The sequence below is a fragment of the Danio rerio genome, chromosome 18 (assembly GCF_049306965.1).
Source record: "Danio rerio strain Tuebingen ecotype United States chromosome 18, GRCz12tu, whole genome shotgun sequence".
Classification (NCBI taxonomy): Eukaryota; Metazoa; Chordata; class Actinopteri; order Cypriniformes; family Danionidae; genus Danio; species Danio rerio.
Window position 1 is genome coordinate 42084923 of NC_133193.1, and position 21690 is coordinate 42106612.

The following is a 21690-nucleotide window of genomic DNA, read 5'->3' on the forward strand; positions in this document are numbered from 1 at the left end:
CTATTTTAATGAGCATGGGATTTGTCTTCTGTTCCAAACCTTAAAGATAATGGCATATCTTAGAATGTTTCAAACAGAGCAGCAGTAAATGATAATTAATGTTTGGGCGAATAATTACTGCAAGGTTTCAAACATAATTAAGACTGCTGATGTACATTAAAACAGAACAGAATCAAAGTATTTCTCAGTCATTTATGTAGCAAAAAAGAGATCAGATTGTTCAAATACACAAACCTTAATGTCCACACCCTTATTACACACCCAAATACTGTACCAAAACATAAATCCTAAATATATACATTCATTTTTTTAATAACTAGTGTGTGAATCTGAAATGAGAATACATCATGTTAAGTTAAGTGTAAAGTAGTGGGTTTCAAAGATTTCCATGATGGTCCATTATAGTTTAGAGACGAGGCCATAAAAAGCACTGGAAGAACTTCTATGTGACTGCTGGGCGAATCAGACTGTAATCTGATCTGTCTGATTTACACAATACAGATGATAGATCAACCATGCTTCCGTGTCATACCTTTCTTCCTTTTTCATTTTCTTCCTCTTTGTCTATTTTCAGCTCCACTCTTTCATATTTTTCTTCTTCAAGATTATCAAGATACGATTTGTGAATTTCATTCAGCTACATTCAGTAATATCAATTGCTGGAATAAAGTCAACTTTGTTTTTGAGAAAAGCACCAAAATCTTAAGATTGAAGCTTTTTTAAACGTAAGTAGGCTACATTTAATTTCATTTAAAATATTTTAACTTTGTTTTATTCTCATTCTCTGTAGTGTAGATGATAGGTTTGGTAACATATAGCATAGTTAATGTCCTCACAGACAGGTACAAAATTAATTGCAAGTGGAGTTTAAAAGTGGAAGGGGAGTAACGAAGGTTGAGGGTCAACCTTTTAGATTGTGGGAGAAAAAGTTTGATAATAAATAGTGATATCTAATAATAATGAAAAAAATATATATATTTGAGCAATATCACAAGAGTAGCAGTGCGATATGGGTGTATATTGACACTGGTGGGAGGCGTGCGTTGACAGGAGGCCGCCGGCCGAGTGCCTTAGTGCCCCCACCAGTGCCGATATACAGCCATATTGCACTGCTACTCGTGTGATATTGCGTTTATACAACAATTTGACGCCATAATTGTGTATATAAAAACAAAACCAAACATGGAGAGTCTCAAAAACCCTTTTGTATGAGGAACTACTTTCTTCTGCATGGATTCAAATCATAAGCTGACAGTTAAACAGCTGAGCAAGCATCTTTTAAACTTTAGATCTGTAGAGTCTGCTTTTTGCTGGATGTATGTGGGTGGAGTAATACACAACGGGTAAAGAGGCTGTACGGGTGCTGATATTACTTAAATATGTGTGTGTGTGTGTGTGTGTGTGTGTGTGTATGTATAATATGTAATTATAAAATAAAATAATAGATAATATAGCCTTAATATACATTTGACCACCATTGTAAATGCATCGTTTAATCAACAGTCTACACAAGAAAATATATCCAGCTGGTGGTCTGAAACCAGATGCACAACAGACACGTATAAGTACACAAGATGTTTTCCTTCTAAAATAAGTATCTACATAGCCTCATATCAAAATTAGACTCATATTTTGTATTGTAATAGACACCCTTGCACATAGAAGTTAAGCAGTAAAACAATGTGTGACCTAGCTCTTTCATGGTCATCCATTTGTGCAGGTATGCAAATTTTCCACCGGTCGTTTTTTATCAAAAAGTAGGTCGAATCTGTTGAAGTCCATCACAGGTTACTGTAGGTCAGAAACCGCTCATTATTCCTCAAAACAACAAAAACTTGAGCAAGTATCATAAAAACAAGATACAATTAAATTAAATATGAATATGGTTCACTGAAACATTCAAAGCTATTGAATGTATTGAATATATTCAGCTATGCACCTCGATGCCCATGGTCAAAGTAAAATTTGCAATATTTAAGATAATTTTTCTATTAAAAACTGAGGAATGAATCTTGGTATTGGCAAAATAACCTTTCAGTGAAAGGTTCTTACACTCAAAAAATGGCTTTTGCTGCTTGCTGCTGTGAAACTTCTTATTTAAATAAGCTGAATCTACACAATTCTTTGATTTGGGGGGAAAACTTAATTGTTTTATTTTCAATCTACTTAAATTTGTAAAAACAATTATGTTAACTTCATCAGTTTGTGTTGGGACAATATAAAGGAATCACATGGAACCCAGCATTTTTACAGTGTAGGTAAAAGGTAGTTTAGGTAAAAGGTAGTTTAAAGAAATTCTTTTTCACCATGAAAATAGTTTTTGGTGGAATGAAAAGGTTAAAATAACTTTTTTTTAATTAATTGTCTTATGTTCAATTTAATTACATTTGTAAAAAAAAAAAAAAAAAAAAAAAAAAAAAGAATTGCGTAGAACCCAGCATTTTTTAGAGTGTAGCTACACTTAAAAATAATATTTCCTACTTGTTCAAACTACTTAGCTTTTCCAAATCTAACTCTTTTCCACTATGAAAAAGATTTTTGGTGTAATGAAAGGGTTCCATAGCTGTTAAAGATTCTTAAAGAACTTTTATTTCTGAGAGTTTAGCTGAAGTAAAAAAAAAAAAAGTTTAAGTTTTATTACTTAATTTAAGATAATGTTTACTTTGTTTTTATATATATATATATATATATATATATATATATATATATATATATATATATATATATATATATATATATATATATATATATATATATATATATATATATATATATATATAACGAGTTATATAGATAAAATAGGTTTAAGTTATAGTTTAGGACGTCAATAATTACAACCCTGCTCAGCCAGTTGAGGTTTACTTGTAATTCATACAACCCTGAGTTTACAGCACTTTGCTGACCTCTTCAGACCAGACAGATTTTATTCGCTGAGGGAAGTGCTTGCCATTTTCTGTTTTCATCACTAGAGGGCACAAAACCTTCATACTTTTTTAAACAAGACCCCCACAGATGCGAAGGGCTTTTCAGTTCAGTCTGTGTCTGCTGTGATGATTTTACTTTTATTTATTTATTTATTTATTTATTTATTTATTTATTTATTTATTTATTTATTTATTTCTAGGAAAAGGCCAGACCAGTGAACTCTGTTTGGATGTGGAAAACTACATCATGTGATATTTACACACATAACCCAAGGCATTCAGCACACACATCATTAGCTCTGAATGTGTGTGTATTTGTTTATGCTACACAGATTACAGGCTAAAAGCTTTTTTGACATTGTGTATGTGCGTGTTACACGTGAATGATGTGTGTGAGGGTCTATCACATCCTGTGTGTATGAATGAAAGCTGAGAGCCAGTGTTATAGACACGTTTAGCACTTAGCTATTCACTGTTAGAATGAGCTGTTCCCATTTGGAGAATTGAGAGACTAAAAATAGCACCTGCCCTTACATGTTGAGGAAAGTGAGATGATTTACTCGTGCCGGTAACTGATAGTGAGTGACAGAGAGCATGACACATTTCTGTCTGCCAGCTCATACTGATATTAATATCCATACGGAGATGAGCTCTGCGGGGAGCTTTCTTCCGATTAAACACAGCTTCAAAATATGCATGACTTGACAGATAAGAATTATATAATATGAAGACATGGACAACTGTGAAACTAGCACAGTAATATTAGGCCCATGTGTGATATTTTACAACCAAATGCTAAATTTTACAAATGGAAGTTTCAAAATTGAACCAAAAAATTATATATGATGAAACTGATGAAATGAGCAAAGTTAGCATAGATAAATAGAGCTGTACTGAGATGACTTTTAACAGCAGCTGAGGTGGAAGGAATGCGAGTTTATCACCTTTCCTTGTCTTCACACTGACCTCACACATAGGATGCTATATTTAGAATAACATGCTCTATTACTATTCCTAATACCATACAATGCACAGTATGCAGATTGTATATGAATGAAATACATTCAGTATTGGCTAGACTGTAGGCTGCAGATTTGAATACCTTGCAAATTAATGAACCATGGCTTTACTACTTCTACAAAATTTTTTAACAAATAATAAAAAGGGGGCTTTAGTCAAACCAGGGTAGCCAGAAATTTATAGCCCTACACAAAACATTGTGTAACCAGATATAAACTGCATTTACACAAACAATAATACTATATACAAAAGAATTACACTTGTACTTTAATAAAACCATCGAAATTTTTGTGATTTTTTGTCTCATTATTTAGTATATTCACTATATTTCGATGGTGAATTTAAAATAACCTTGTTTTAGCCTGATTTTGTTTAAAACTATGTCATTTAAGTTCATTTCGTTTGAAGTATACTATGCCCCAAATCTGTATAGTTCAATTTAATTAAATTCAAGTTTTTTTGTATAGTGCTTTTTACAATAATTATTGTTTGAGAGCAGCTTTACAAACGGTGCACGTTATTGCAGTACGATCAAAATAAGCTTGAGTTACAATCGCATACAAGTTATTATATACAGACATAGTTAACCAGCGATCTTGTAGCATATAAGTTATGTGTACCTGTTTAATGAAGTGTATTAGTGTATTAAGTGTAGGTGTTGTCCTTAAAGTCCTTGATAGTTTGCATTAGAGATGCAACAAAACAGTTAACCCATGGTTCAATACATACCTCGGTTTTTTAACACGGTTTTCGGTTCGGTTCTCATGGCTTGACACGTGTTTTTTTTTTATTCTGTAGGCAATAGGAACAGTAAGAGGTTAAGAAGAAAAAAATAAAAACGATTTATTGCAATACTCATTTTGTTTTACTTAAAAGCCAAGAAAAGTACACTAGTTCCTAGTGTATTGTATAAAAAAAAACGAACACAAATCTCACAGCTGCTGGTAGCCCACGTAAAATCCTACACCTTGAAAATAAATATACATGTGAAGTTAATAAAGATAAATTGGCCATTTCAAATAAACATATTTGTACTTAATTAAACATAAATAAACCATCTTAATTATCTCGGTGCTGAAAAAATGCGAGACTGTTGTCTGTAACGCGGATCGAGTGCTTTTATAAAACGACAAAAGCCCACCTCTCCAATCACTAAAAATGGCTGCAAATCTTTAGCAATAAACACCCGCACTGCCTTACTGTTATTTTTTATGTGTCTCTCAGAACCAGTTGGGTATGTTTGCTTGAAAGATTCAGCGAGGGATTGTTGCAATTTGACTTTATCACCTTCTCTGCTATATCCAGCCTTCAGACAGTGACATTGCTGGGTGATGGCGCTGCAGATGTGCAGTCATGGTCATACGTGTAAAACAATACTTGCACACAGTAATTTTTTTGTTCACAATTTTTTCTTTTATTGGCATTATACTTACCGGCAAAACCGAAATGTCTTCACACCGCAGATTTGAAAGACGCCGGTGCTTTCTCGTACTGTTGCTTCACTTCGCTGGTGCTTTCTCGTACTGTTGCTTCACTTCGCTGGTGCTTTCTCGTACTGTTGCCTCACTTTGCTGGTGCTTTCTCGTACTGTTGCTTCACTTCGCTGGTGCTTTCTCGTACTGTTGCCTCACTTTGCTGGTGCTTTCTCGTACTGTTGCCTCACTTCGCCGGCGCTTCCTTTTATTGTTGGCTCAGCCTTACTTCACCACAGTTCGCCATGTTAAAATGTGGAATAATGGTCAAGCGCCCCCTTACTTTAGAGCATAGTAATTGGATTTTTACTCGCGGGGAGGAGTTTCCTCATCTCAGCTCAAGGATTTAGAGGCACACACAGTCAATTCGGAGAGATAAAAAACGCACATAAATTATTAAACACAAAACCGAGAAAACAAGCACGTATTGAACCGCGGAGGTCATAGCGTACCGTTCAATATTATATTGAGAATTGTGGCATCCCTAGTTGGCAGCATCTCTTTGTATATGTTGTCCTGGAAGTTCTTGCATTTCTTTGGTCTCATTGAATGCACACATCAGAATCTCTTCATGGAAGCAGTGGAACCAATAAGTCTACTTACATTTTACCTATTGCTTTTGAAGTGAAGTGAGTATTGTCTAGTATTGATCTTTTGCTTTTAACCCTTTTAAGCCCACCAACTATAGTTGTCGAAGTTCATAGTTGCCATTTTCCTTTTATAAGTAATTTTCTACATGTTATACATATTTAATTTCTCAATGACATACAAACAAACCTTCCTAAATAAAGGCAATTTTCATACTACTAAAAATATGTTTGTTCACAAATATATATCAAAATAATCATGAGGGTCTCTAGATTCATCCAAACAAAACAAATCTCTCAATAAAGCTATATTTTTTTTCTCCAATGTTTTGAACTTTGAATTTGTACTGTCAATCCTACATAGTGCACCTTTAAATTCTGAAGTTATCCTCCTCCAATATGAACCTAATCTATCACACACATTATATTAAATCTAGTTGTAATGCTTTTTCAGAAGTGAGTGCATATTGTGCATTGTTGTCAGGGTTGTGCAGTGAGCTATTCTTGCCTGGGTCATGGCCCATGAGGCTGATGTCAACTTCCTCTACAATATCTGTGTTTACACTGCTTAACCATCAGAGGGCACTGTCACCAGAATTATGTAGGGAAATGTTTTTTTTTTTTATCTTCATATCTGTTGACTGTTTATTTATAACTTAATGGCATGCTCTTTATGAAATGTTGCTGTTACCTACTGCATCTCTAAATGATGATTCATCTTACTGGGCTTGATTATTGTCCTGTCTTTAACTTTTGTTTGCCTTGGAGGTTTGGATTATTTACTTGTCGTGTCCTATTGTGTGATCCATGTTCATACGATAACCTAAACTACACACCTCAGTCAGATTCTGCACTTTCTCTCTCTCACACACACATACATGCAGCTGGACATTTAGTTTTTAATAAAAAAAGTAAGAATTCCTTACATTATTATAGGGCGTTTCTGCACACTTAAATTGCTTTAGACATATTTTGGGGAATCTCCTCATCCACCACTAGTGTGCATCATGAAGAGGAGACAGAGTGATGAAGCCAATTATGATATAGAGATGGTTAGGAGGCCATGATGAACAGAGGCCAGTAGGCAAATTTGGCCAGGATGCCTGGGCTAAACCCCTTTCAAAGGACATCCTGGGATTTTTAACGAATACAGAGAGTCAGGACCTCGGTTTAATGTCTCATCTGAAAAACACAGCTCACTGAGCAGTATAGGGTCCCCATCAGTATACTGGGGTGTTAGGACCCACACAGACTACAGGTTGAGCGCCCCCTACTGGACTCACTAACAACACGTCTGGCAGCAACCTAGCTTCAGATGTAATCTCTCATCCAGATGATGCAACGGCTTCCACAGGACAATGTCGCCATTGCACTCACCACACACCAGCTGTAGATGTAGTGGAAAGACAGTGATAGAGCCAATTCGGTGGATTGGGGATGATTGGGAGGCCATGATGGGTAAGGGCCTATTTAGGGAATTTTGCCAGGACACAGGGGTTAAACCCCAACTCCTTACGAAAAGTGCCATGGAATTTTTTAATGACCCCAGAGAGTCAGGACCTCGGTTTAACGACTCATTCGAAAGACAGTGCTCACTGGCAGTATAGTGTCTCCTTCACTTTACTGGGGCATTAGGACTCACACAGACAGCAGATTGAGCGCCCCCTCCTGATCTCACTAACAAGCTTCCAACAGTAACCTAATTTTCCTAATTGTGGTCTCCCATCCAGGTACTGACCAGGCTCAGCCCTGCTAAGCTTCAGTGAGTAACCGGTCTAGGGCTGCAGGGTGAAATGGATAGAGGGTGGGACATATCGTATAGCTCCTCCTCTTTAAAAAAACAGCCAATAGCATTTTGTTTTTTCACAGCTCTGCCAGTGAGAGTGTAGACGGAAAATATCATATAACAATTTCATTCATTTTCCTTTCTTTAACATCACAGGTCACCACAGCGGAATGAACCACCAACTATTCCAGCATATGTTTTCACAGCAGATGCTCCTCCAGCAACAACCCAGTACTGGGAACATCTAACACTTTTTTATTTTATTTTAGCTGGCTCAAAAACTCTTAAATCTGACTTTTAGAAACCCTGATTTATCTGCATTTAACATCTTTTTAAAAACTTTTCCATTTTGAAAAACATGAATATTATAAACAGTATTTTTAAAATTCTCTGTTTGAAAGCATTTCTGTGAAACCCAAGAGCTTGTAACCTATACCGCATGTCTTTGGACTGTGGGGGAAACTGGTGCACCCTGAGGAAACCCACTTGAAAACGGGGAGAACATGCATACTCCAAACATATATGCCACCTGGTCTTGCCAAGACTCTAACCAGCGACCTTCTTGCTGTGAGGCCACAGTGCTAACCATTGAGCCACCATGCTGCCCTGATACCCCTTCAGTGAAATGTACATTTCTTATATAAAAATGCATCAACTGTAGTAACTGCTGTGCCACATTTGTTTTTGCCTTTATTGTTACAAGCTGTCCAGTTTCTGTTGATGAAAAGGCCCACAGCAGGATATCACAGCCCCAACTTTTGAATTCTGGCTAAACAGTGCAATCCTCAGACCACAAACTATCATCCCACATTCAGCGTAAATGGGTCACTACTGTGCTTTTAGGCAAACTCCATGTGTGCGTTCAGATGGTTCTGTTTAGGGCCTCCATGCAGACATTTGATTGGGGTTGGAAGGCACTTACGTGCTGAAAGATGATCTGCTCGACTGGTGGAACTTTACTCGCTTCTGTGATACTGATACTTGGACTGTCTTTGACCTTGCACAAGGGCTTCTGGTCCGCAGGAGCTACATTGCATTAAAAACTACAGCAGCGTTAGAAATATGTGTTGATAATTAAATGTCATCAACTGAGTTTTGATGACACCTAAACAAAGGGCAAAATGAATATGTCAGTCAGATGATATGGTAAACATGTGGTATGTAGCTCTTGAAAAGTTCCCAGTTGAACGAGGATGTGAATGCTTTTAAGTAGTCGGAATTTCCTAATTAAGGTTATTACGTTATGACAGGGTAGCACGGTGGCTCAGTGGTTAGCACTGTCACCTCACAGCAAGAAGGTCGCTAGTTTGAGTCACAGCTGGGCCAGTTGGCACTTCCATACGGAGTCTGCACGTTCTCCCCATTTTCGTATGGGTTTTCTCCGGGTGCTTCGGTTTCCCCCACAGTCCAAAGACATGTGCCTTAGGTGAATTGAATAAACTAAATTGGCCGTATGTGAATGAGTGTGAATGAGTTTGAGGGTGTTTTCCAGTACTGGGTTGTGGCTGGAAGGACATATGCTATGTAAAACATGCACAGCATATGTATAACATGAGTTATTAATTTCTTCACGTTGTCCTAAGGGGATTAAACTTTATTTCAAAAATTCAAAACCTAAAAAATTGTGTTGGTTCAACTCATATTAAATAAGTAATTTAAATAAACAGCAAAGTGTAAATTTTATGAGTGTATACAAACAAATGAGAGAAATAAATTAAGATTTTTTTCAAAAATGCTCCCATTAAAGGAACTTTTATTTCATTCTTGTAACATTAAGTCTGTGGGTCATGATTTGACAGATTCTATCACTCTAAGTTGGCCTCCAAAAGATTTTACTACAGTTGAAGTCTGAATTATTAGCCCCTTGTTCATTTTTCCCCCCAATATCTATTTAACAAAGAGAAGATTTTTTCAACACATTTCTAAACATAATAGCTTTAAAAACTCATCTCTAATAACTGATTTATTTTATCTTTGCCATATTGACAATAATACTTGACTATATATTTTTCAAGACACTTCTATACAGCTTTTTAAAGGCTTAACTATGTTAATTAGGTTAACTAGACAGGTAAGGGTAATTAAGAAAGTTATTGTATAACGATGGTTTGTTCTGAAGACTATCAAAAAATATACAAATAAGGAGCTTATAATTTTTACCTTAAAATGATGTTTAAAAAAATTTAAACTAATTTTATTCTAGCCGAAATAAAACAAATAAGACTTTCTCTAGAAGAAAAAATATTATCAGACATACTGTGAGAATGTCCTTGCTCTGTTAAACATAATTAGTTTTTTTGTTTTTTTAAATAGACAAAAAAAGTCAAAGAAGGGCTAATAATTCTGACTTTAACTGTACAGCCAAAACTGAAATTATGTCAGCATTTGCTTTGCATTTTACTTTTAACAAACCTGTTTTTGAATAAAGGTGAAAAACTGGTAACCACGGACAGTTTTTGTGAGAACTCTCAAAAATCTGATTATTTCAGAAACTGCTTTTATGTGTTTTCATCAGTAAACTGGCTACACAGAAAATAGTGTTTACATGAGATTCTAAGGTGTGCCAGATTTATCAGACCGGCACTGACCTCACAGCCCAAACATCAATGTCAACAGCTCAAAAATTACAGTAAGATTCTGTCACTTGTATGTTAGCACTTCTTTTAGAGTACCTTCGAATGTTCACATTTGAATTTAAAAAAAAAAAATCCAGATAATGCTTTTACATGGCATTACACACACTGTAAAAATGCTGGGTTTCACACAATTCATTTATGTTTCGACAACAAAATTTGATGGAGTTAGCTTAATCGTCTTTATCAAATTTTTAGTGGATTGAACATAAAACAATTAAGTTGTCCGACAAAAACCTTAAGAGTTGTGTTTTCAATTCATTTTAATTAAGTAGCTTTAAAAAGCAGCAAGAGTCAATTTTTTTGTGTGCATATCAGCTTATAAGCAATAAGTGGAGTTTATTTATGAACTAATTTCAAGAGGATCACGTGCTTATGATTGCTTGCAGCCGGCCCCGCATTATTCAATTCATCATTCAGAATCAGACGATTCCTTAGCCACTATAAATTCCCTTAGTCCCATATGACAGCCATTTTCGTTTTAAAGAATCCCCCCTTCCACCTCTGCTCCTCCTCCTTTCCTAGATGGGTGGCACGGTGCCCCAGTGGTTAGCACTGTTTCCTCACAGCAAGAACGTCACTGGTTCTAATCCTTACCAAGCCAGCCAACGTTTCTGTGTGGAGTTTATACATTCTCACCGTACTCGCGTGACTTTCCCCCGGTTTCCTCCCACCGTCCAAAAACATGCAACTTAATTTAATTGACTAATCCAAATTGGCATCATAGACATGCTCCCAGTAAGTAGTTATCTCTTAAGAGCAATCACTAACTGTTCATTAGCTACTACAGCAGGGGAGTTCTCCAGATCTTCCTGAGCTCAAACTCCCCTCTCCCCTTGCAAATGGGAGGGAGCCCCGGGCTCGAGAATTTTATGAGGCTCTTTCCCGGGACAGCATGCCAAACAAGCTTTATCATTAATAATCAGCTAAATGTGAACTCTTGAATTGGCTTAAGAACAAGGATGTAGAGACCTTAAACTTTTACCCATTTCCAGCTTTCTTCAACATATGTATTTTTTAGGTTAAGCAAAATAAAGAAAATCATAAAGGTTTGGAAGAGTACATTCATTCATTCATTTTTCTTCTGCTTAGTCCCTTATTTATCAGGAGTCGCAACAGCGGGATGAACCACCAACTATTTCGGCATATGTATTACGCAGCACATGCTCTTCCAGCTGCAACTCAGTACTGGAAACACCCACACACTCTTGCATTCACACATGCACTCACACACCATGGGCAATTTTGTTAACCCAACTCACCTGTAGCGCATGTCTTTGGACTGTAGGGGAAACCTGAGCACCCGAAGGAAGCCCACATGAACATGAGGAGAACATGCAAACTCCACATAGAAATGCCAACTGGCAGGACTTGCACCAGCAGCCTTCTTGCTGTAAGGCTAACCACTGAACCACCATAGCAAGAGTACATACAATTATTTTGGTAGCATTTATGTGAGGCATCTCACTGGTGATTTAATTAAGGTGCACTAAGGGAATTTTGCCAAACAATGTTGAGATTTGTTAGCACTAAAACAAACACGTCCATAACCCAACAAGACCACATCCCCTTTTGATTGTATTTGTGAACTTGTCAACTGAGTGAGTAAAAGGAGTCAATGGTAGCGTACATTCACAAAGATTTCTACTTCTTCCTCAAACAACCCAATGGAGTCCATCACTCTGTGAAGTGAAATCCAACCATTTTACCTAGGATCTGCATGTTGGGGAGTTTTACAAAATTTTCCCCAAAAAGATCTGCCCTTTTGTTCAAGTTGGTCAAATAAATATTGCTAAAGTGACCGCATGTTTCACATGGATGTTTTTCACATAATATAAATAATGAGTATTATTTGTATATTATGGTAGCTTTTGTAATGATTTACATGTTTCTTGTACACAAAAAAAAAAAGATGATTCATATTCAAACTGCTAATTTTAAAAGAGCTAAAACAACACAATTATTTAGTTATTTGGGGGGACAACTCAATTGTTTTACATTCAATCTACTTCAATTTGTTAAAAAATTAATACGTTAACTTATTCCCTTCGTGTTTTTCCAACACAAATCGATTGTGTGGAACCCAGCATTATTTTACTGTAAGGTTACAGAAAAAGAAGTGTGTGGGCAAGATTATGTTGTGTGGAAATGTCTTTGGCGGTTCTGAATGTTATTTGACTACTAAGAATGATTCATCATCTTCTTAGTTCACAGATAACAGGTGCACCAAATGCTGAATTACCTGTTTAACAAGCCATGTCAACCTCTATAAGTTACTAAGGGACTGTTTTGTACCCAACTGTAATTCTTTATCCTTGTTATGTTGCTACTGAATGGAAACTGAAGACCTCTTGAGTCCAGTCCAAGAGTTTATGGTCCCACTTTATATTAAGTGCCCTTAACTAATATGTACTTACACATGGATTAATAGTTTGTTACAATGTACTTATTGTGTAAATGCATGTATTTATTGTGTACTTCTGCTTGATTAAATACCTGCATGTAATTACATCAGTAATTAACTTCTGTAATTACATTTGTCAATACAATGTTGACCATCCCTTACAACTTAACCCACCCTTAAACCTACCCATGCCACCAAACCTGTCCATAACCCAACCCCTATCCCAACTCAAGAGCACCACAAGTGTTCTCAAATACATTATGAACACAGTAAGTACATTGTATTTATTTTTTGATGCAAGTGCATAGTAGTTAAGGAAACTTAATATAAAGTGGGACCGAGTTTATAAAACCTTCTGGAAGTTTCTGTATTTAAAATTCAATTCAATTCATCCTTTTTTCTATTGCACTTTTACAATGTAGATTGTGTCAAAGCAGCTTAATATAGAAGTTCTAGTAAACTAAAACTACATCAGTCCAGTTTTCAGAGTTCAGTTTAGTTCAGTTCAGCTTAGTTTAAATTTTACTGCTGAAAGTCTAAACACTGAAGAGCAAATCCATCAATGCGCAGCAAACCGTGCAAGCAAGTGGCGATTAACATATGTCACCAAATTTAGAACAACAGTGGCTTGCTAAATTCAGAGTAAAATGCTTTTTAACAGCACAGAGTGAAAGATCTATGGAAGAAAAACATCCTGTCTACTCAATGAAGACAAAGTCAAGGATAAGGACTGTGTGTTCATTAATCGTCAGTGCTGTGGTGTAAAGTACTATTGAATAACACATTGATTGTCTGTGATCAGGGTTTTGGCCTCTGTCTGATCCTTTATTTAATACCCTTTTCCACGACATTCAGGGTTTCTGTGTTTCATGTCTTCGTTGAGTGCTTTAACAAGGGCAAACAAAAGATCGCATTGCATCAATAGGGCCACTCAACATGGTGCTTCAGTTTTTAATATCTGTTAACGCTGAACAATAACACTTCACTAAGGTTATGCACACAGCGAGGACAGAGAGAGTGTTATGTAAAACCTGTCGAGGAGAGCAGATGCTAGTTTATTTCCTCAGAAAATCTTATTACTTTAAATTTGTTCTCTGACATCAGCCACACCTGTCAACATTCATATGTGAAACTGTGGGATATATTCATTTCAAGTTCTTTTTAAGATAAAAATAAATCAAAAGCATAATTCTCTTGCAATTCTATCACATTTGAGATCAGCTCTGTGTTAATTTTGCTCACAACTTTCAAGATTAAAATATGGGAGAAATGTGGGTAAATACTTAAATGGGATGATAGTGGGATGAAATGGTACCATACGGAAGAATCTGGAGGGTTGACAGGTATGTACACCGGCAATATTATCAGTGTTAAATTAATAAAACCTCGATTCAGATACACTAAAGTTTACAAAGAGAACTATTTCATTCATACCATATCATACCAACCCTAATGTACATTGTATAAATAGGGGTGACATGATTGTTGGTATTTCTGTGTGGAGTTTGCATGTTCTCCCCATGTTCGTGCGGATTTCCTCTGGGTGCTCAGGTTTCCCCCACAAGTCCAAAGATGTGCAGTAGGTAAATTGAGTAAGCTAAAGACTTCCGGTTTGGTGATGTAAGAGAGAGCAAGGACCTCTCAACCAGTTTACTTTTAAATATAAAAAGTGTCTTCTTTTTCAATCTAATTACTTCACAAAATAAGTTAATATAAGAACTACAGAAAGTTTAATAAGAGAAATCAGCAACTCCAAACAGAAGCAAGGTACTGCGCCAGCAACGCGTTCAGGTGCTAGCCTAGCTGGAAAGTTAGTAGTTATGATGGCGACCGATAACGCTAGCAGCAAAAATACACCTGAAACAGTTGGCAAAACAGCGGGCCAGTTTAAAAGATGACATGGCAAACTTAATTCAAGATTCAGTCAAACAAGCCTCTCTCGATACGTTCAGATACGACAGAAAGCTCGTTCCAACACCAACTCTCATCTAATGAAGTACTGGCCGGCGAAAACTTCGAAAGACTTGTCAACCCGTAGACATCGATTAAACCTTTAAAGACACAAAAAAAAGGCAGCAAGGATGGAAAAGACCTTGTTGGATTTGTTTCTGGGCTGCTTAAAGACATCATTGACAGCGTGTTTGACAGCCCTCCTGAACTAGAGCATGTGCATTGTGCGCTTCGCCACAAGCCTGGACCAGGGAAATCTCCAAGACCATTCACTGTTTGCTTCCACCAATTCCAAGAAAAGGAAAAGGAAAAGGCAATTAACTGGGCCAGCCGACATGATGTTAAAATCAACAGAGTGAACACGGATATGAGCGCAGCCTTAGCAAAGAAACTTGCCACTTTCAAAGAAGTCAAACAGTCCCTATATCAGAATTGGTTAAGCTAAAATATCTGTAGTATACAGTTGAAGTCAGAATTATTAGCCCCCCTGAATTATTAGACAACTTGTTTATTTTTTTCAATTTCTGTTTAACAGAGAGAAGATTTTTTTCAACACATTTCTAAACATAATAGTTTTAATAACTCATTTCTAATAATGGATTTATTTTCTCTTTACCATGATGACAGTAAATAATATTTTACTAGATATTTTTCAAGACACTTCTATACAGCTTAAAGTGACATTTAAAGGCTTAACTAGGTTAATTAAGGTAACTAGGCAGGTTAGGGTAATTAGGCAAGTTATTGTATAACACTGGTTTGTTCTGTAGGTTATCGAGAAAAAATATAGCTTAAAGGGGCTAATAATTTTGTCCCTAAAAATGGTGTTTTAAAAATATAAAACTGCTTTTATTGTAGCCGAAATATAACAAATAAGACTTTTTCCAGTAGAAAAAATATTAACAGACATACTGTGAAAATTTCTTTGCTCTGTTAAACACCATTTGGAAAGATATACTTTAAAAAAAAATTAAAATTGAAGGGGGCTAATAATTCTGACTTCAACTGTATGTGTGTCTATCCTGGTCCTCCAGATTGGGGGTTAATTGTTGGGATAACAACTCACCTCATAAAAACTAGATGTTACAAAAACACCAATATGGTGCAGCTAAATATCCACTTTGATGTAAATGGCCCTGGGAGTAAGTATTGTATAAATAGGCATACTAACATATATGGAGATATTGCTTGTAAACAAGTTAAATGTATTATTTAAATTGAATGCTTATGTCACCTTGTAGATTACCATGTTTGTGATTCCAGTGGGTGCTTTTAAAACACTCCTCACTGAAGCTTTCAAACCTTGTTATTACCAGTTTATCACTAGAAATCAAAAGCTAAACGAACTATTTGAAAAAATACCTTTACTGACATCATTTCATATTTTATCTTAAGTTGCTAGAATATTGCTATCTCACGGCAATTTGTAACTAAGGCTACTAAGGCTAATACATATGAACTTTTATGATGTCTTTCGTACAATTTAGTACAATTTGCTCATCCCCAATCAAGGTTGGGTTTAGGGATGTGGTTGGATGCCATGCCTCCTTTTTAAAATTATACATTTTCGTATGACTAAACGTGTACGCATTTGTACAAATTAGCCACTAAACTGACAAAACGTAAAATATGTATGTTTCCTCGTGAGATCAGGTTGGAATATCACTATAATATAAGCAATAAAGGATGCCTTTATTCAGTCTTCAAAAAGATTTTTAGCCTATTAGCTTTCCAGTGTCTCGCCCATGTTAATGTTAATGTTAAATTAAACAAATTTAGTAGCTTAGTTACTAAAGTTAAAATGTTATTTGTTAGCTTTTAGACACAGCAAGCAACTCTCATTTAGTCACCCCAAGTGGTAACCTGCTGAAACTGCTAAAAGTTTTACCACTAAGGGCCTACTCACACTATGCCATCCGTACCGTGCCCAGGCCCGTTTCCCGGATCGTTTGAGAAGTGTGAGTGCGCTGAATCGCGCTCAAGCACGGTTCACTTGGCCGGCCCTGGCCCGGTTGGGAGAGGTGTGCCTGAGCGCGGTACACTTGGGCTTTGGCGCGGTACGCTTGTGTGTGAGTACAAAACGCGCCAAAGCGAAACCGAAAGCGAGACGTGACTTTTAAGGACTGTTTGATATGGATTTATTAATCATTCTTACTGTTCAGTGAACGCAAACTGCCGTAGTTTATTAAAGACGAGAACTCCTCACAGCATGACAGCTGCGCGCCTTCAGCAGACCTCCTCATTCCTGCAGCACGAGAGCTTAATGATTGTTTATGAGTGCCAAAAGTGGCGGATCTGTTCGGCGAAATATCTGACTTCGTGTCCCCGCATCCCTACTGTTTGGCGAAATATTTGACGGCATATCAAACGACTGAAACGATATAACTAGAGAAATCTCCACTGTGCTGCTGAGTGAGAGCGTATGGCAAGCCATTTTGGCATTTAAACCTTGTTCTGACTATCCATAAATATATTTAGAAATATCTCTAATTATATTTTGACTAGTAATAATTATAATTCGACTAGTCAGAATGACAATTAGGGATATCTGCAATTACAATTGTACTAGTACGAAATCAGATTGGAGATATCTGCAAATATATTATGACTAGTCATATTCCTCCATTGAAAAATATTTGCAGATATCTCTAAATGAGTTTTGACTCGTCAAAAATCCAATTCAAGATATCTACAACTGTAATTCGACTATTAGTAAATTAATTAGAGATATCTTCAAATATATTTGTAAATATCTCTAAATATGATGAATTAAAGACATCTCCAAATGTATTATGACTTGTAAAAACTCAGAGATATCTCTAATTACAATTGTGACTAGTCAAAACTCATTTAGAGATATCTGCAAATATTTTTCAATGGAAGTCAATGGAGGAATATGACTAGTCAGTCATAATATATTTGCAGATATCTCCAATCTGATTTCGTACTAGTACAATTGTAATTGCAGATATCTCTAATTGTTATTCTGACTAGTCGAATTATAATTATGACTAGTCAAAATATAATTAGAGATATCTCGAAATATATTTATGGAGTCAGAATAAAGATTTAAATGCTAAAAAGGCTTGCCATAGAGAGCGCTTCTGAACAGCGCAGCAGCGATGACGTAAGCGTGCCGAGGCCCGATATGGTGTGAGCGCGGGCCGTCGGGGGAGACGGGAGGGGGGACAAGCGTGGTTTGGCCCGGTTCGAGGCAACTGTACCTAGTTTGAGTACGGCCTAAGGTGTCTGCATCTTGATCTTGGAGGACAATTTTCCAGCAGAGTTTAGATTCAATCCTGATCAAACACACCAGAACTATTGAAGAACTTAGAAACTGCCATGCAAGCGTGTCCTGCTCCTGGAAGGCCAACATAAGCTTCATTTAAGTTTCTAAGAAGTTTCTAGCGTCTCTGAAGACGTAGCTGATTCAGATGTCTTTCATTTTGGTAAAAGCTCAGCAGGACATGTACATGAACAGGTTTGGACAGGCCTATAAACTCTGCGGGACATTTGATCATGGACATACACACTTCCAGATCTCATTTCCAGAACTGCAGACCCTGAAGGTTTATTATAGTTCCTTTCAGGAAATCAGACCTCAGTTTCTTCTCCTCAGTGTCAGTATAGGACACGCATGCACAAGCACTGTGCACTGATGGATATCCCCCTACCCCCATCTATATGTGTGACTTCCTGTTGACAACAAAGCACAGCCACATCCAAGGTTAAGCTTTATTCACGCTACTAGCGACTTTGTCGCTGCTTTTCACCCTGGGTGGAGACTGAAGTCGCATGTGGGCGTTTCCACCTTAAGGTTGCTTAACTAACATTTCTGATGATATTCACTGACCTACTACTGAAAATAAACATCGTGAAGGTAAAACACTAAATATTAGTGGAATCCGAAGTTCCTAATTATAAAGATGTACAATAAAAAGTGTCCTCGGTCATTACCGCTGTTTATCTCCATATTTATTGATATTAACATTTACATTAGATTTACATTTAGTACATTTAGCAGCAGACTCATCAGACAATTGAGGAGGTATTTGGCGATTCTACAGGAAGAGGCAATACACACAAGAAGTGCTAGTTTTTCCAAGTAACTTGTTTGTGCTCAGAGAATGTAACGCTAGAGTAGGAGTTTTTCTTTTTCAGAGAGAGCGAGAGAAAAGGTGCTTCTTATAGGTGGTTTTGGTATTATTCACCAAGGTTCGGGTGTTCTATGAAAAGGTGGGTTTTTAGATGTCGTCTGAAGGGTACCCTGCTGAAAAAATCCAGCTTAAACCAGCCTAGGCTGGTTGGCTGGTTTTAGCTGGTTGAACAGCCTGGTTTTAGAGGGGTTTTGGCCATTTCCAGACTGGTTTCCAGCCTGGTCTTAGCAGGTCAGGCTGGAAAATGACCAGCCAAATCCAGCTTAAACCAGCTTGACCAGCCTGGTTTAAGCTGGATATAGCTGGTTTTGGCTGGACTCCCAGCTTGGCTAGGCTGGTCAAGCTGGTTTTAGCTGGTCATCTCCCAGCCTGACCAGCTAAGACCAGGCTGGAAATGGCTGGAAACCAGCCTGGAAGTAGCCAAAACCCCTCTAAAACCAGCCTGGTCGACCAGCTAAAGCCTAGGCTGGTTTAGGCTGGATTTTTCAGCAGGGTACCAGTGTATCCGCAGTTTAGGTGGGAATCGGAAGATCATTTCACCAGTGTGGAACATTAAATGAAAAGGTTTTAGAAAGTGACTTATAGCCACACTGTGATGGCATCAGAAGGTGGTGCTTCCACCCTGATCGGAGGCTCCTGGATGCTCATGCTTATATTGGCTGTCACTCACAAAAGTGGCTGTTTGTTTTAGAAAGTTGAAGGATTCTCAATTTTGTCGCATCACTTGACCTGCTCTAACATATACATCTAACATAGCCTGTCCGAGGTTGCCAAAAGTTGCTAGTTTTCTTTTTAAATAAATGGTCACTTGTCGCTGCATCTTTCTTAGGCCTAATCCCAATTCTACCCTTTAGCCCTTCCCCTTACCCCCACCCTCATTTTGCATGTTCACGTAAGGGTAGGGGTGTCCCAATTCTCTTTATCTTGAATCTCTGTAGCTCTTGAAACAGAGATTTTCCAAGACCACAAAAGAAACCAAGGGGTATGAAAATTTCTCTGAATACACCAGCTACAACGGCAACATGGCTGCACACGCAAGTCAGGAAATGCACAAATGTAAGAATTTTTTTGTCAGTTTTAAGAATTTTTACTACAAACAAGCATATGTTTTAATACATTTAATAAAAGGGTGTTCTTGTTTTAAAGTCATGCTTCTTTTTAATCACAAAATTTTGCCATCTACAATTGATAATTATAACTTCTGCATCGCAATCCTACAGCATACTTTCACATCTGACACTCGATGTCACTCGAAAACCATGTCAGAAAAGTCTGGTGACTGGGAATGACCTTTTTACAGTGTCTGGTATAATGTTAATGTTGTTTTCGTTTGTTAACATAGATGAATATGGCCACTGCTACCAGCTCATTGCAACATTATATCAGTATGATAACATGATATTGTTACCTTCTGTGATTTTCTGAAGATAAATAACAAAAAATAACTGGAATAATGACAGCAGTCATGATCGTCGATCACATATTAAGCAAGAGCTTGCGACGACATGATGATATGTGCTGGTGTTGTGGTGCTGTCACATTTCTTAGGGGTAAATTTGAAGCCCTTACCGTTTACTCTGTTTCTAGGGCCAAGGGGAAAGGGTAGGGGTAAACAAGTAGAATTGGGACAGGGCCTTATGTGCATGAGGTGTGACCAAGCGCAGTGATGCAAAAGTAGTTGTGGTGAATGTGTTTTGAGTGGACCATTTGGTATGAACCCTCATTGTGTTGTCATGATAATCTCAGATATTTCGGAATCAATTGATCAAATCAGGCTAAAAATATATAGTAATTGACCAAAAACTATAAGACAGGAAATATAAACCAGGAACACTTTGTTTCATAGCAGTTTAAATCTGAATATATTTTTGGTTCAGCAAACCAACAAGTTTTACGTCCTTTAAAAAAAAGCAGCTTTATTATTAGGATAGTGTGTTTAAACTGAAGTCTTTATTAGAGTTAGATGAGGATCTAAAAATGTTTATGACACCAATAAACCACAATGATGTCCTCCGGATGCTGCTTCACAGCCTTTTAGTGGTCAAAGATCCTGTTTGCTAGGCTCTTTGTGTATTTTTAGGGTTTGTAACGGCTTCCTTCTTTACACTCTGCTGTAATTAGTACACTGTGAAAACGAATGTCTGCGAGCCTGAGTTAAGCAAGCTCTCTGTTAAGCTGCTGTCAGCTGACTACCTTCAAAAGCAGCTTATCCTTTTGTTCCCTTGGCTCGACGGCTATTATTTTTATCCTAACACCATCTGACAGTTTGGCTGCGATTGTCAGCGAGGGTCACTCTGCTCGTGTATGAATGACATAAACCTGGTTTGGATCAGATGCACACATTGAAAAAAGCACAAAGCATAATCTCACATGGGCTCAGTTCAGCAGAGGTCACAAATGAGAGAGGCAGAGATCTGTTTGGTTTGATGGAATGGATCTTTTTCTCAGTCATGTCACTGTTTATACCTTGTTAAAACTTAAAGCAGACCAGGGGTCTGTTCTTCGCATGTAAATTTCTTAATTAGCTGGATTTGGTTATTGACGATTTGACACGATCCAGAACCGTCTGTTCTTTAAAACTCATCAGAGAGTTGTTGTCATATCAACAAGTCTGGTAGCACAAACCTGCTCGGGAACAGGCTTATTTTCTATAAACAGGATTAGATCGGGTCTTTTCAAGCAAAGGTATTACTGAATATATATACATATATATACTCAACAGTTCTGTCTGGTTCTTGAATCTGATTGGCTGATAGC

At 37.1% G+C, this 21690-nt stretch overlaps 1 long non-coding RNA gene across 1 annotated transcript; it reads right to left on the minus strand.

Moving 5' to 3' along the window:
* Nucleotides 1–1491: 1491 nt before the first annotated feature.
* LOC137488228 (uncharacterized) lies at nucleotides 1492–5723 on the minus strand. Its single transcript, XR_011007181.2, has 3 exons — nucleotides 5378–5723; nucleotides 4674–4736; nucleotides 1492–1791 (listed from the first exon to the last, which is right to left on the minus strand). It is a non-coding gene; the product is annotated as an uncharacterized lncRNA (long non-coding RNA).
* Nucleotides 5724–21690: the final 15967 nt, after the last annotated feature.